Raw genomic sequence first — 16,369 nt, 5'->3', positions numbered from 1 at the left:
GATTTTAGCTTTAGTTTCACTTTGGTTATTTAGTCAATTCATTCAAGGAAACTTCCAAAGAAAAACGTCCGATTAATTTTTTTTTATTATTTTATTTGATGATATTTTGATTATTTTATTATTATTTTGTCTTTTTTGGTTTAATCGTGGTTACAGTGTGAACGATCGGTTAGATTTTATTTTAATGGTGATTAAACGATATTACAACACAAATGATCGGTTGAAATTCATTTTTATCATTTATTAGGTGAGAAAACGGCTTAAATAAACGGTTAAAAGCTCGTTAAAGCGGAAGAAAAGAAAACTGAAAGTAATCGAAATTAAAGTGAAAGTACACAAAACAAGTAGGGACCACTAAGGGTGCATAGAATGAACTGAAAGATTCGATTTCGGGAACTTACCGGTCGAAGACTGAAGAACGACGAAGAACGAACGAAGAACGGTAAAGACCGATGAAGAATTTCCACATAATCGCTTACGGAAGCGTTACGGAAGCACCTCGGCTTGAATTTTCTTCACGAAACACATTTTTTCACCCAAAACAGCCGAAATGCATAGCCAAGGGGTCTGAAATATTTTGAAACAGCTCCCCCTCCCTTATTTATAGGGAAAAAGGGAGGTGTTTGCCGCCAGAGGCTTCTTGAGGAAGATTTTTAAGCGCACCCCAATTACTAAGTTCACCCCTATTTTCGTACTTTGCGAAAAAGTTACGGAAGCCTTACGGAAGTGTTTCGGATTTGATTTTCATCTTTTTTTTTCTTTTCCCTTTCACCAATGTTAAGTGAAATATGCTTACCCAAGGTTTTCGGAAATTTTACGGAAGCATTACAAAAGTCACGGAAGCTCCGGAAACCATTTTTCAACGTGGAGGAGCTTGCTGCCCAGTTGCTTCCTCCTTAAGAAACCCAAAGGGCCTAGATTCAAATTTCTATTTACACCCCTATCTAAATAAGTTCACCCCCCCCATTTTTGTGTTTTTGGCCGTTTTCTTTCCGAAATCTCATGAAACTTTACGAATTCACCGCGATGAGTGTTAAGCCTTCCGAAGTGATCAACAATGGTCCTCAGATGAAATTAGAGTGTAACAATTTATTTACACACACCCCACTTTGCTAAATACACTCCCGTTTTCGTGTTTTTGACTAGTTTCTTCTCGAAACATCTCAGAACTTTACGGATTCCACAACGATGGGTGTTAAACATTTTTAGGTGGTCAAACGAAGGTCGTATGCCGACAAATAATGTTCCCCAAACGAAATTAGGGTATGGAAGCGGGTATGTTGATATAGATAGCAAAAATGCCTTGCAAAGCATGTATGTATGTAGGGTAGCTTGGAAGGTAGGGTAGCCTAGCAAAATACCTTGCAAATATATATGTATGTTCATAAAATGTTTTCCTAAAGGAAAATATGTGTAAATATATGTACATCCTAGAGAAGCACACGCATCGGCGTGTAAGTTTTCTCTAAATTCATATTGATATTTATGTTTTGTCGGAAGGAATTGTATGCCATTTTTGCCTGATTTTGCTTCTGAATGGTATTTCCTTGTAGACTGACTTTACAAATGTGTCTTCGTAGGAGATGGCCCCAAGAAAGCTCCTCGCGAAGAGGTCCAGGAAGGACACCACCGGAGAGGGCTCCAGCACTGCCCCGCAAGCTGACATGGACTTCGACAGGCACCGGTTCCGGAGCGTAGAACATCAGCAGCGTTTTGAGACCATTAAGGGATGGTCATTCCTCAGAGAAAGACGAGTCCAACTGAGGGACGATGAGTTTCCTGACTTTCAGGGAGAGATAGCCCGCAGGCACTGGGCACCGCTTGTGAGTTCCTTTTTCCATATGGTTCCTTTTTCTCCAATTTTCAACAAATATATTCAAGGGAAATGAAACACCGGAAAGCGCACCAGGTCGTCAAGTATGTAAAATTAAAACGGAGTGATCCGAGTATCGAACTCAGGGAAATTTCTTATTAGACAGAGTTTTATTCAAAAGTAAGGCATTGTTGGAACAAACATTGATAATTGATGGTTAAAAACAGAAATAAACTAATTCTATGGTAAAAAAACAATAAATGCAAGTAAGTAAAAGTTGATAGCAATAGGTAAAATGCGTTGGATCTTTCAAACAAACAAGTTGATTCATATGAGGATATTTCTCTAATTAACTATGTTCTTGTGTTCTATGTTGTAGCCTAAAGTACTAAACCTCGATCCCTCATAAGTTTAGACTAATTTAACCTAAGCTTCGTCCGCAAATCCCTCTTGTAAGACTAGGCTTAACTTAAACAGCATTATCATCACAACATATTCAGAAAACCAAAACCCCACAATCCATCCCTGGTAATGTAGTTATTTAGTCCTGCTTCTATCAAGTTCTAAGGCAACAATACATTTCCCAATGCTAAAGTCACCTAACAGTACACAAAAATGGGTGATCAGGCCAAGAGCATGCAGTAATTAAGCATTGAAAGAAGCATTGAATACACAAAACACAATTAATTAGATATTAAAGATAATTACATCAAATGTTCCTTAGAAATCCCCAACTAGGGTGTTTAGTTAGCCATACACAGAAACCCTAACACAAATGAGATAGAGAGTCCTCTTCTTGGCACCTCACAATCACTCTAACACTCACTAATCTCTCTAAAAATGTAGAACCCTAGGCTTCTCTGCACAACTGCTCCTCTTTGCTGCCTCCAGAGCACTATCTCAAATTTTGTGCAAAAGTATGCAGCTTTGGTCTCCAAATTTGTCCCCCTAATTCCAACAATTCAGGCTTAAATAGGCTCTGAAATCGTGACATCGCGCTTAGCACCACCCTCGCGCTTAGCGCGAGTAAGTGGATTTGGGCTTGGCGCCAGTCATGCGCTGAGCCTAGCAAGAGACAAACGTCTCACTTAGCGAGCTGATCTCGTGCTTAGCGCATGGCCTTGATTCTTGTGCTCTTCCAGATTCCCTTGTCATGCTAAGCGGGCTGAAGCTGCGCTTAGCAATGGATGCGAGCTGAGCCCACAGGGTCCGCTTAGCGCGACTGCTCCTTTTAGCACTTTAAGATGTTAGTCTCATTTGACCTGAAATTGTGCAAATTTTATCATTAAATCACATGGAAGATACTCTAAAGACAGCTATTCAAACAAAACAAGATTTATAAACAAATTCCAACAAAATAACTATAAATTAGGGAATTATACAAGTTTTAGAAAATGTTTTCTATACAAAAGTCAGTCGTATAAGGCGACTAACACGGGCCTCTGTCATTTCTACAGAGTGCTCATCGCCCCCAGCAAGGTCATCCGGCCACCTATTAACAGGGACTTCATCGAGAAATACTGCACCCCCCCCGCAGGCGCAACAAGGCCAGGCACCACAACAGCCTGGGGACGACCAGCAGCAGGCAGGTGAGGACGCACCACCGCCACCTTCGGAGTCCACCTCTGCTCACCTGCGGAGGTTGGAACGTTGTATATGACATGTGGCTGACCAGCAGGCGGCCAACCACAGGGGTCAGGTGCGACTGAACGATAGTTTTTATCAATACACTCTACGTCAGCAGGGCCAGGACTCCAGAGCACCTCCGGAGATTGGCCTGATTTCTCTTCAGAGCACCTCCAGAGCAATTCGAGGTTGCAATAACATGGCCCGAAGATTGGCCTAATTTCTCTTCAGGCACCTCCGGAGAGGGAGACAGCGCCCAGAAGGATGAGGACATGGCCGACATGTTGGACTTCCTCCTGTGAGGAGTCAAAGATGTACGGCCGGGTCGCCAAATTTGTGATATTTCTTCATTTGACATTATTGCTTTTGTTTATTTTGTTATTTCCGTTGTGATTTGACATTATTGCTTTCGGTTATTTTGTTATTTCCGTTGTGATTCGACATTATTGCTTTTGGTTATTTTGTTATTTCTGTTGTGATTTGGCATTATCTGCTTCCAGTTATTATGTCCATTGTGATTGAACTGAATGTGTTGTTATTGCTTTTTGTTATCTGTTGCTCATTGTGAGTAATTTTACCGCTTCTAGCATATTGTCGTATGTACTTTGCGATGGTTTGTCTAAAACACCAAAAATAGAGGTCATGTGTACTTTTATTCGCACATTTTTTTTATAAAGTGTAATCTCATATACCAACCGTGCCCGGATTGCAAGCTGTTTTAATCTTTTCTTTGCTTGAGGAAAATTGATTGAAAGAACTAGCTAAAAAAAATAGTTAATTAATTAACTAAAAAGGGCCGACACGCTCTTGAAAAGAAATAACTTCCAGTTTTCTTTGAAAAAATTCATTGGTCAGAACACAAGTGGATTTTGAAAAAATGTGTGTACCTCTGAAGGGTGAATGCCGTGAAAATTTTCCCGAATGCCTAAATGGACTCGGATGTGTGCATAAATTGATAAAAGAACATCTTTTGAAAACACTAGGTTGATTTAAATAGGGAAAATGAACCCTAAGTCTTAGTGTTACATGGCCACAAAACTTGATGCTTGAGTGTCCACATGGGTGCTTGCATGATCAGTTTTGCATAAATTTCTAAATCATCATTGTTATATGCGTGTCATGGAAATAATGTGGGGCGTTCCCTTATCCCTGAATCGCTTGCCAAGAAAATACCCTGACATACGTCATGTCTTGCCTTCCGCGAGCCTTTTTGAGCCAAAACCTCAACCCTTCGACCATAAACCTTGACCCAGGATAGGAATTTTTACCCTTACCCTCGAAAGAAAGAACAGAAGGGTCTCCTAAAATAGAAGCTTCATTTACTATTAAGTTGTGAATGTTCTTCAAAAAGGAAAAGAAAAAAAGAGAAAATCCTCGATCAAAGATTGGAGGAAAGCAAAAGAAAAAGAGAAAATACCTAATCAAAGATTGGAGGAAAGTAAAAGAAAAATTCTCAATCAAAGATCAGAAGAAAGCAAAAGAGAAATATACAGAAAGGTCGTTGGACCAGACAATGTCTGAATAATGTACAGAGTTGTCTTAAGAGAAATAGAAAAGAAAGGAAACCATGATTTGAAACACATGAAGCTCCCTTTCTTGGTTACCAACCAAATCTTTGTGCCCCGTCTCTTTCATGCTGCGCTAAACAAAACAAAAAACTGGAAAGGAAAAGGCCGAAACACCCAAAGCCGAATTTCCCACCAAAAACAGTTTCCCGAAAGTCTTGTTGATCCATGAATGCGCGTGTTATCTTTGATTTGATAGGAAATGATTTACAAAGTCAAGTCATGACATATCTATGGTTCGGAATTAGGATGAAACACTTGCATGTGTGAGATTTATACACTTAGAGTGATTTTCTTCTATTTCAGTTGGACCCAGTGTTTCTTCTAAAAGCGTGTTTAGAAACGAAATGCTAGTATCCTAAATCTCATTTGTGGTTATGAGAAAATTCTATCAGCATGCTTTCCTTCCACAATAGACACATTGTTTTTCTTCAAAAATACATGTTGCTCTGATCGATTTGAAAGTTTGTTTATTTGCTAAGCGTGTTCGCATTTTAGTGAAAGAACATCGAGACTACTTTAGTCTCCATATCGTCATCCAGAGACAATCAAGTTCGATGACACCCAGAGACTAATGTGGTCGTCTATACCCTTTGTCGAAGACTCAATGTCTTTCGACTGAGACTACTTTAGTCTCTCATTCATCATCCAGAGACAATCAAGTCCGATGACATGCAGAGGCCAATGTGGTCATCTGCTCCCTTTGTCGAAGACTCAATGTCTTTCGACCGAGACTACTTTAGTCTCCACCTCATCATCCAGACACAATCAAGTTCGATGACACACAGAGACCAATATGGTCGTCTGCATCCTTTGTCGAAGACTCAATGTCTTTCGACCGAGACTACTTTAGTCTCCACATCGTCATCTAATCAAGTCCGATGACATGCAAAGACCAATATGGTCGTCTACTCCCTTTGTCGAAGACTCAATGTCCATCGACCGAGACTACTTTAGTCTCCCATTCGTCATCCAGAGACAATCAAGTCCGATGACATGTAGAGACCAGTGTGCTCATCTACTCCCTTTGTCAAAGACTCAATGTCTTTCGACCGAGACTACTTTAGTCTTCACCTTGTCATCTAGAGACAATCAAGTCTGATGACACGCAGAGACTAATGTTGTCATCTATACCCTTTGTCGAAGACTCAATGTTTGTCGATAGAGACTACTTTAGTCTCCCCTTCATCATCCAGAGACAATCAAGTCTGATGACACACAGAGGCCAATGTGGTCATCTGCTCCCTTTGTCGAAGCTTTTGCCCGCAAAAAGGTCATTTGAAACCGTTTCAATGTCTAATGCCTTAAACGGTCCTTTTATACCTTTATCGATTAAAATGAACCGTTTAAAAGTCTAAAATCAACACCTCACGTAATTTTCTTGCTTTTCTCAAAGAACTATGTAGGTCTAAGTTCCTCATCGCAATTGAGGATACGTAGGAGCAAAAGCCCTACTTTTGTCGACCCAAAAAAAATAAAAAAACATAAAAAGGGGAAAATAAAGTAAAATTGAAATTAATGATTTTGCACATTTGATTAAAGGTTGTCGTCCCTTGCAACGGACACATGGGGTGCTAATACCTTTCTCGTACGTAAAAATAACTCCCGAACCTTTTAATCTTAAAGTTTGTAGACCCGCTTTTGGCTTTTTTTGACGTTTTCCTTGAATAAACGATGGTGGCGACTCCATGCGTTTTTCCTCCTTGGAAGACGCACCCGTTAGCCTCGCGTCGCCTTCCCACCGAAGGGTAGGTGGCGACAAGACTTCAACGTTTTTTGTCTTCCATAGGACTCAATGTCCTTGTCTTTGTGCGTCTTAGGACTCACCGTCCTCTGTTTCTATGCTTTGAAAAAAATAAAAATAATAATAATAATAAAATAATGATAATAAAAAAAACTTCAAATGTCTTTTGCTCTACAAGACTTTAATGTCCTCCGTTTTACGTTTTATAAAACATCAATGTTCTCTTGTTTTTTCGATTTCACTTCCTTGGTTTTCGCCAGTTGCCCAATCGAATAGCAAGATCACTCGAACGAAATTAGTGTCCTTATCTTTACTTCCCTTTTATTTCCAATAAAAGATAAGTAAAGAGGGGCAACTGTCATACCCTAATTTCATCCGGAAACTATCGTTCGTTGATCTTTTGATCCTTGCTAGTTGACTTACGGTGCTGAACGTCAATTACAGTGCAAAGCAAGGAACCATTTAGTGTTTCGATCAGGAAGGCAAAAGATATCAAGAAAGGAGGGCAAAAGGGTCTTTTCCTTGCTTTTCCTGGACCCTAGCTCGCCCAGGCTAGCCTCTAGCTCACCTGGGCCACCAAATGACTTCAAGGTTAAGAAACTAGCTCACCTGGGCAAGCTGCAATTGCCCCAAGTGATCCTTTTCCTATAAATAGGCATGCTAGGGGGCTGAGAAGGGGTTCCAGCATAGAGTAGTGAAGGAAATTGAGTGAATTAAGAGAGAAGAAGAAAAAAGAAGAGGAAACGAAGCCAAGGCGTTGCCAAATCACGACTGTGATCAATCTCTATGTTGTTCCTTGTTCGATGTTCTTCGTGCAACCATCAGTTAGTTTTGTTTTTAAAATTCAAATGTGATCTATGCACCCTTAAGAGTCCCCCTTGTTGTTTTGTGCATATTCATTTCCTCCATCTATCATCGGTGATCTTGTTTTCTTTGTAAAGTTCAATTTTAACCGATCACTAGTATTGCAAAGTTGTCTTTAAAGAGGTTAAAAGTTAATAAACAAAACCAAGATAAAACCAATTCAGAACCTCTTTTTTTATCAAATATCACTTGAGATCGTTTCAAGGTCCAACGCCTTAACAATTCTCTCTATTTTTTAAAATTTAAAACATCGTTTCAAGGTCCAACGCCTTAGACGACTTTTTGTTTGCAATTAAAATAAATCTTTAATAAAAACATAAAATCAATTTAACACACAAACATTCAAACTTAAAGAACTACGTAGGTCTGAATTTCTTATCGCACCTGAGGATACGTAGGAGCAAGGGCAACACCCTTGTCAACCCTAAAAAATAAAGAAACATAAAAAGGGAAAATACATAATTTTGAAGTCACGTTAGGCACACTCGATTAAAGGCAGTCATCCCTTGTGATGGGCGCGTGGGGTGCTAATACCTTCCCATGTGTAAACAACTCCCGAACCCTTCTTTTCAATATTCGCAGACCTCTTTTTGGTTTTTGTAACATTTTCCTCGAATAAACGTTAGTGGCGACTCCACGCATTTTCTCCCTAGGAGACGGATGCTTTGGCTTACCCATTTTGCTTTCGTCGTCCCGATGTGAGGTAGGTTGCAACAACATCCAACAGAAAAGGCAGAAGAAGTTGGCCAAAACTATTGCTAGTGAAGAAAAGGCACTAGAAACCTTTGGCTTAGCCAATAAGATCAAAAGGATCCCTAGGGAGCAGAAAGGCAAGGTCCAGACCAAGAAGCAAGCCAATAGTAAGATGAGGAAGAAGAGATTGTTGCCAAGGAGCAACGAACAAAGAAGAAGCATGAAGCGTCCAGACCCTCTTTTCCAGTCCAGTCTCAGAAGACTCGTCCATAGACCACTCCAGTCAGGAGAAATCAAAGACAAATTTCTGAGCAAGCCTCCAAGGCTTAGAAGCTGAGGGATTTATGTGAAATAGAGGATAAAAGCCCTTTGATAATCCCAAGGAAGCAAAAAATGGAGCAAGAGGTACTTGTTGTCCAAAAAAAGCAAAGGATTGATCAACCAATCATTCCCTCCTCTTTTCCAAGGAATAGGAAGACAAAAGATGGACATAAGTCCATGCCTCTCAAAGAAATAATAAGAATACCATCCTCTAACGGCTCTAGTTTTTCTAACAGTGAGGAAACTCCAACCTCCACTCCACAGCCAATAAGCCCACCACCAACATAGTTTAAGAAGCCTCTCTCCCTAATCAACACATCCAAATTCCTAACACTTGGATCAATATGGAAGAGGAGCTGGAGACCATGGGTACAACAAACAGTTGAGGAGATTTCATGCAGCAAGCTTCGCATTGCTTTCTTCATAAGAAATCAACAGAACTACTGCAAGAAGAACGAGATTGTCCAGTATCAATAACTGGAGCCCGTCTAACAACAACATAAGGTAGTGACTCCACCTCAATGGACGAAGTATAACCACATTTATACTCCATTAGTTGCATACAAGGCTTTAACCCCAGGTGCCACAGTAGATTGGATACTCCCTTATCGACAAGACCAGTGTATCCCAACCTGGTGAAGATGGATCTTCATTTGATGCCTAGTGGTACCCCAAGAACCACTCGTTCATTGTCTATGCCAGTAGAGCTAAAGTAAAAGAAAATTATCCCTTCAAGTGATCCCTTTACCAAGACTCCAAGATTTACTTCACCTACAACAACCATCAAAATGGACCTTTCCGAGGAGAATCCCACTCCTAAAGTCCAATGGTCCAAGGAGGTGCATATTTGTACACCTTACATCAGATTCATTCCCTCTAACCCTACATGCTTTAACCTCTAAGTAAGATCTTAACATGATAGGAGGCATCTTAAAGAAAATATACATGCCTGATCAGGCTACTGCTTATCCCTTTGGACTTCACATCAACAAATGCACTACCATCAAGATGATGCCTAATAGAATTGCCCAAGGCTACTCATTTGTGATAAGGGAAGAAGAAGGACTTCAAGGTCTACTTCAACAAAGAAATGCTTAGTAGGGGTTAGAAGGTATAGTTGGCCAACCACCCATGAGACTGAAAGCATTTATTCCAGGGTCAAAAGCTCATCAGGAAGCTTAATGATGATGATGCTAGGACCACATGGAATCAAACTATGTAGAATGACACAAACACTGTAGGCTCTTCCAACTCTAAGAACATGCCTGCCACGAACCAAAGGGATTCCATTCAAGTGTTGGGTCCAACTAAAGTGTACCACTTTGATGATGTAAACACTTGTTTTATGAAGAACGTTGAGGATGACATCCTTAAGCATCTGAAGAAGCTACCCATCATCTTCAGTCATCACATCTTCGACCTCAGCAAGATAAGCATGGAGGAATTGGAAGCCTGAGTCAAAAACTTTCATGAACTACAACAAGCTGATAAGGCCTAGTATGAAGCCACCTAGAAAACCATCCTGGAATATGAAGCTAAGCAGAAGGCTGATGCAAAAGCTAGATGCAAAGTTGTTGATAAAAGGAAGACTTAGGCAGAAGCTGAGAAGACAAGACCTAACAAGCTAGTTTCCAAACCTATTGTTGTAGTTGCTAAAGCACTAGAAGTTGTTAATTCCATTCCAATCATAGTTGCTGAGAAGTCAAAAGATAAGGTAGATGAGACTCCAATTGAACCAACCTCACATGAAGCCACATTTAAGGACACAATGGTTGTTACTATCCATTCCATAACCTCTGGACCCACTCCAATCAATTTTGCTCCTCTAGAAGTTGTGACTAAGACTAAAGTCAAGGAGATGATTAGACTAGCAATGGAAAACTTTTCTGAGAAGCAAAAGGCTAAGAATGAAGAATTTAGACACACCATGCAACAAGCTATCACTACTCAATTCAATAGTCTTGGTGAATCTCTCCTTGTGAACCTCTAACAGACCCAAATGCATTTGTTCAGTGCTGTTGCTGCTACTCCAATGCTGCTTCCACCCGTCCAACCTCAACCACCAATAAGTGTTCCATCCACTCTTGCACCCTTTACCCTTCAACACAAATAGCCAATCCTCAAACACTTCCGCCACTACCTACTATCTCTGATATACCACCACCGCCAAACCTCCCACCACCATCCCAATCACCACCACCACTCCCCACTCAAGATCAACAATGATGTTCTCCATCACTTCTTTCACCTTCAAACCCATTATCTTTTTGCTAATGACAAAAGGGGGAGAAGTTTATGAAAGAATTTTTTATGTAAACACCAGTCAATTAATAAAATAAGGTGTTTTGAAAGAGTCTAATATATTTGTGTTTAGACTTGCACCCATTCATGCATAAGTATATTAAACTTAGGGGGAGCTAAAAGCTACCACACATAACATTCTGATCTGTTGTCATTGTGCTGATATATATACATGCTATATTCATTAATCAAAATTTATATAGTTTGTCATCATCAAAAAAGGGGAGATTGTTAGATACTAGACAATCCATCACTGGATGACCCAAACATTTCTTAAGGTTTTGATGAAAAGAATGATATCAATTTATGTTAACCAATTTGTTGCATGCAACTCTATAGGTTTGATGACCGAAAGCAACACCTGGTGAGACTTATCCATTAGTGGATACATCATCTACTTGAGGGAAGAAGTACTCATCCAGACCATCTAAATACTGATTGAAATAAGCAAGTTTTTTTAAATTATTAATTTATGCTAGTTTATATGATTATGTTTAAAAGGAATAAATCTGCAAATCAATCTTATATATCCTTTTACAATTTTAACGACCATATTGAGTTATGAATGATAATTATGGAAAGTTCTGATCCTATTAGACGAAGGCACATAGTATCTGCTCATTCTAGGAAAAAGATCAACATGCACAATGGTCATATTATTCAATCATGAAGATACTCTCCATATTTACAAGTCTCTCTATAAATACGACATCAAGATTTGAAGAACAACGACAAAGATGTATAGAAAAACAAGAGTCATGAATCACGAAATGAGAGAAAAGAAAAGCATCTGTAGAGAAATACACTGAGATTAATAGAGTTCATTGTTTGTAATATACAAAGTATTTGTGAAAGATTAGAACTTCATTATAAATTCACTCTTCAAGTGTTGTAAAGAATCTCTTATTCTAAACCAAACTTCTGCTTGTAAAAGGCAAGAGTGGCTTAGTGACAAAATAATACTTGGGTGTTCTTAGATTCAGGAGGAGTCTAAGGATTGTGCCAGTAGTGGCCTTGAGAATACTTGTAAGTCAGGAGTGGTAGAAAAAAATACTTGTTGTAATCAAGTTTGATTAGTGGAACCCTTTACTGGTTGAAGGAGAACTGGATGTAGCTTATTTTAGGTGCACCAGTATAAAACGAATTATTTTACTGCTCTTCTTTACCTTATCAAAGTATTTCAAAGTCCATTATTGATACATTCTGCATATAAGGTTTTCACTAAAAAAATAGGTTGTATACATCATTGGACGACATTCCACCAATACTTAAGAAAACTTATCTCAGTCACTGGACAAGAGTTTTTAATAAACTTGTTTATTAAATAAACATCTTCCATTTGAAAAGATTTTATATTTTGACTAACACACTATTCAATCCCTCTTCTAGTGTGATTTATTGTATTCCAATGAGTTCCTTTTGATTCCTATCTTTTACAAACTTTTGCTTCTCCTGGACAGTAGGGGTAGGTTATGTTTTTATTTTGTGCTTCCTGAAGACAAGATGAGAATCATCATTTGTTTAGCTCATATTCCTCAACTTCTGGTTGACAGACTTTTATTCCACTAGCTTCCTTGGACTTTTTCTAGAAGGAGTAGTCTTTAGTTTCTCAGTAGTAGGTAATGGACGTGAAAGAGTGGACACCACTAGTTCCTCATGTCTCTTCTTTGTCCTCTTTTCCTTATCGAGGAGCTCTTCTTCTTGTTCAATTTGTTGTGCCTGCTTCCTTGTTCTCCTCTTGATGGCTTGCTCTTTCATTATCCTATTAACACATTCAGCAATGCCAAATGTATGCAAGGATTTGTCCTCATCAGAAGTAATCTTGAACAATCTTCTATTACTTTTATTTTTTTTATAGCTTCCTCGTCCACTAGAGGAAATTCCCTTTGAGCCAACTGAAGCTCCAACTTCATTTCTTTGAGGTTCACTTCGCTACACTATTGTTGCTTAGCAATGAATAATCCTTTCACAATGATCTAGTGCTTGGACTCCTGATCCATCTTGTTAAAAACATGGTAAACACCTTGTTCCCAAAGTAGCTTGTTGACCAAGGTTGCATAGAATATGTCATCCCTTCCACCTAGCGTCTTCAAGTTCATGAGAATGTTGATGAAGACGATGCGTGGAAGGTTGAAAGGCAGTTGCTCCATCAAATGAAATAGGAAGTATTTGTGATGGTTAGAAAGAGTTGTCTTTAAACCAACCATGTGTCGAAAACTCTTATTGATGATGTTGGCCTAAATCCTAGCCCTTTCACGCATAGCATAATACACCACCTTCTTTGTTCCAGCATACTCAGCACTTTTCTCCTTGTATAAAGCTCTTGGAACTTGCTCTTCATAAGCAACTTTCTAGCTATCATGATAAGTGCTTCCTTCTCTTACATAGATTGTGACATGTGTTATTGACTCCATATTCAGTGTTACCTTCTTCCCAAAGACCTTAGACATTATGGTCTTTTGATCCTTGAATTGTGCATTCCTTCAAAATGTGCGAAGGTGGTTTTGAGCAGTTTTAGGGGTTGAAGCTTTTTTAGGGGAGATAAAATGAAAGAGATGAAAAGGTTTCAAGAAGTTGAAGTGGTAGAGAACGTGGATGAGAACACTACTAAAATTTATTGATTTAACATTACAAGGTTAACATCGGTTTTCAACAAAACCAATGTAAACAAAAGCATGGTGGCATTGTCGTAAATAAGATGACTTTATTAACTTTGGTTTTATAAAAACCGATGTTAAAAATACCATCTTAACATCGTTTTTACCAAAAACCGATGTTAACATCGGTTATTTAAAAACCGATGTTAACTGGATGTGGTTAACATCGGTTTTTGGAAAATCGATGTTGTAATTTACTTAAATTAAAAACCCCAAATCCTGCTTTTCTCCCTGCACTTGTCGAAAACCTTTTCTCCTCGCGACTTTCTCTCCCTTGCGCTCGTTACCTCGTGACCACTGAAGATTGCCACCATCGTGTCCGCCATCGCCATCATTGTTTGTGGCACAACGCAACCCTGAGGTAAATTTCCAGTATTGTATCTCCACTACTGTATCTTGAATATTGTATCTTCACTGCTATTAATATTTCCAGTGGGTTCATGAATTCGTTGTTTCGTAGGTTTTAGACCCACTCTTGGCTCTTGGTTTGTGGGTTCGTGAGTTTGTAGGGAGGGTAATGCTGTGAACATAAAACTTATCCAGTGGGTTCATGAGTTCGTTGTTCCATTGGACACTTTTGATTCTGTAAGTTTTGAATCATTTTCTCTTCAAATTTATTGATTTTTCCCAGAGATAGCTGTAACAATTCAAACAATGTAAGATTGTAACTCCTAGAGATAATTGTTATTGTTAGTGCCTTGTAGTGATTTACTGAATTTGTTCTTGACTTAAATCCATGATTTAGAGGCTTTTAATTGAGTATTAAGTGATTGAATGGAAGCTAGAAGGATATGATGTTGTATGCACGCATGATGGTTGATTGCACAAATGGTGTGAATGAGGTAGCTATTGAATCCTTGTAAGATAACATGTTAAAACTAGATTTTGGGCTCTGAATATGTGTTTCCTATTTTAGGCTACATCCAGAGATCTTAAGGTTGTCCTAAAATAGGACTCAAGCCTTAGTGTTGCATGTTTGTACTAGAGTAATGCTTTGAAAGCCAAATAGTGCTTTGGTAAGTTAGTTATACCTCTAGGCACTGTGAATTGGGTCCTGTTAAGCTTTGATAATATTGTACTATTAAAAGAGTAAATCACCTAGTGTGTCCCTTGGAAGTGTTGAGCTTTGTTACTTTAGTGTCTAAAATTAAGTAAATTAATTTTTTTTCTTCTGAAATTGCAATCTGTCAATTTCACATGCATGTAACATGTGACTTAAGTGATTAATAAAAGTGTTCTTTGTTACCGTACTAAGCAATGGAATAGTTTGTTAGTTTATGGAGGGTGTAGGTTCTTTGTTTTTTTGTTGGTTTTTAAAGTTAAGGAATGTGATATTGTGATGTCTGAATTGTGTTGTTGTTTTAAACCTACATTAGAAAATAGAGCATACCCATTAATCATATTTTTTTCATCCCATTCCCTAACTCTTTTATGGAGGGTGCAGTGTTGATTACCATCCCCAAAAGTAGCACATACTTGTAAGAGTTGAACTTTGTGGTCCTCATTATAATGTACATGTTTATACCGTACCTTAAAACTGGTTTTATAATGTGTTCTTTAACATTTTCTGAAATTCACATTGTCGGCATTTGTATCTCACATTCAATTACAGATTCAAATTATATCATAGATTACTATTTTTTCTTTTGTTTTCCAAGTATTAAAATACTTTGATTTGCATTACATGCTTTTCTCACATCTACTCAATGAGTTTATAGTAGCAACTGCCTTCTGAGATGGTAATATTCTGCCACCATTTGTTCATGTTATGAAATTGAATTGCTATGTTTTGTACAGGTTACTATAGAACATGAGTCTGGGATACACATTTGTAAATCCATAAGTTAAATAGAAGAATTATTTTAGCTTGTCCACAAAGATAGCTTGAACTGTGAAAAAGGTATATGTCTTCTTCACTCTTCACATAATAACCTGGAGATTCCTTGAGCCTTTTTGTTTAGTTAACTAGTAGGCCACATAGCTAACTTATCCTATCTCATCCAATTAGACCTTTACTTTTGAAAAGTTCATATAGTTGTTTGTAGCTGGTAAATGTCTAATAGAGACTAGAGATCCATGGTAGGGACTGATGAATCAAATCCATTGGTTATGATTAAGCAATTATAATCCTTGTGTCACAAACATATGTATACCTTTGTCAAACAATAATTAGTATGTGACCCCCATTCACTCTTATTCCTTTTTGCTAGAGAAATTTAATTGTAGTGGCTTATGAGAGGAGTTGGATCCCATTGTTTTCTTCTTTCCTTTTGATGCTAAAGATTAGTTACATTAATATTCCAAAGGGTGATCAATGATGATACATATATAACTAAAATGCAACATGAGGGTGACAATTCAAAAGGGGGTAGAATGAAATCCAACTGAAAAGGAAATTATTGTGCCTCGACATTATGTAATACCGAGAAATTCTTTCCAACCAAAACGTTCATGGGGGCATCACCTTTTCCTAGCAAAGTTGAATTTGAATTTCTTTTGACACATCATAATAATAATACACTTGGTGCCAATAGATCTTAGACTTTATCCTAAGTTCTTGATGAAACTTGAAGGAAGATGTTATCTATCCACGAGAATATTGGGAATTAATAAATCAATTGGGCTAGCCAACTTATAGATTTACAGCAATTATAGTGCTCCAAGAGATAATATCTTTTCTAGTTATACCATGAAACACTAGAGAAGTTGAGGTTAGCAACCCAGATTTTGAATAAAGAGTAACAATGGAATTTGCCACTGACATAGCATTTACCAAACCTAAACG

This window comes from Glycine max, chromosome 6, assembly GCF_000004515.6.
Source record: "Glycine max cultivar Williams 82 chromosome 6, Glycine_max_v4.0, whole genome shotgun sequence".
Lineage (NCBI taxonomy): Eukaryota > Viridiplantae > Streptophyta > Magnoliopsida > Fabales > Fabaceae > Glycine > Glycine max.
Note: the sequence above shows the minus strand (reverse complement) of the source record.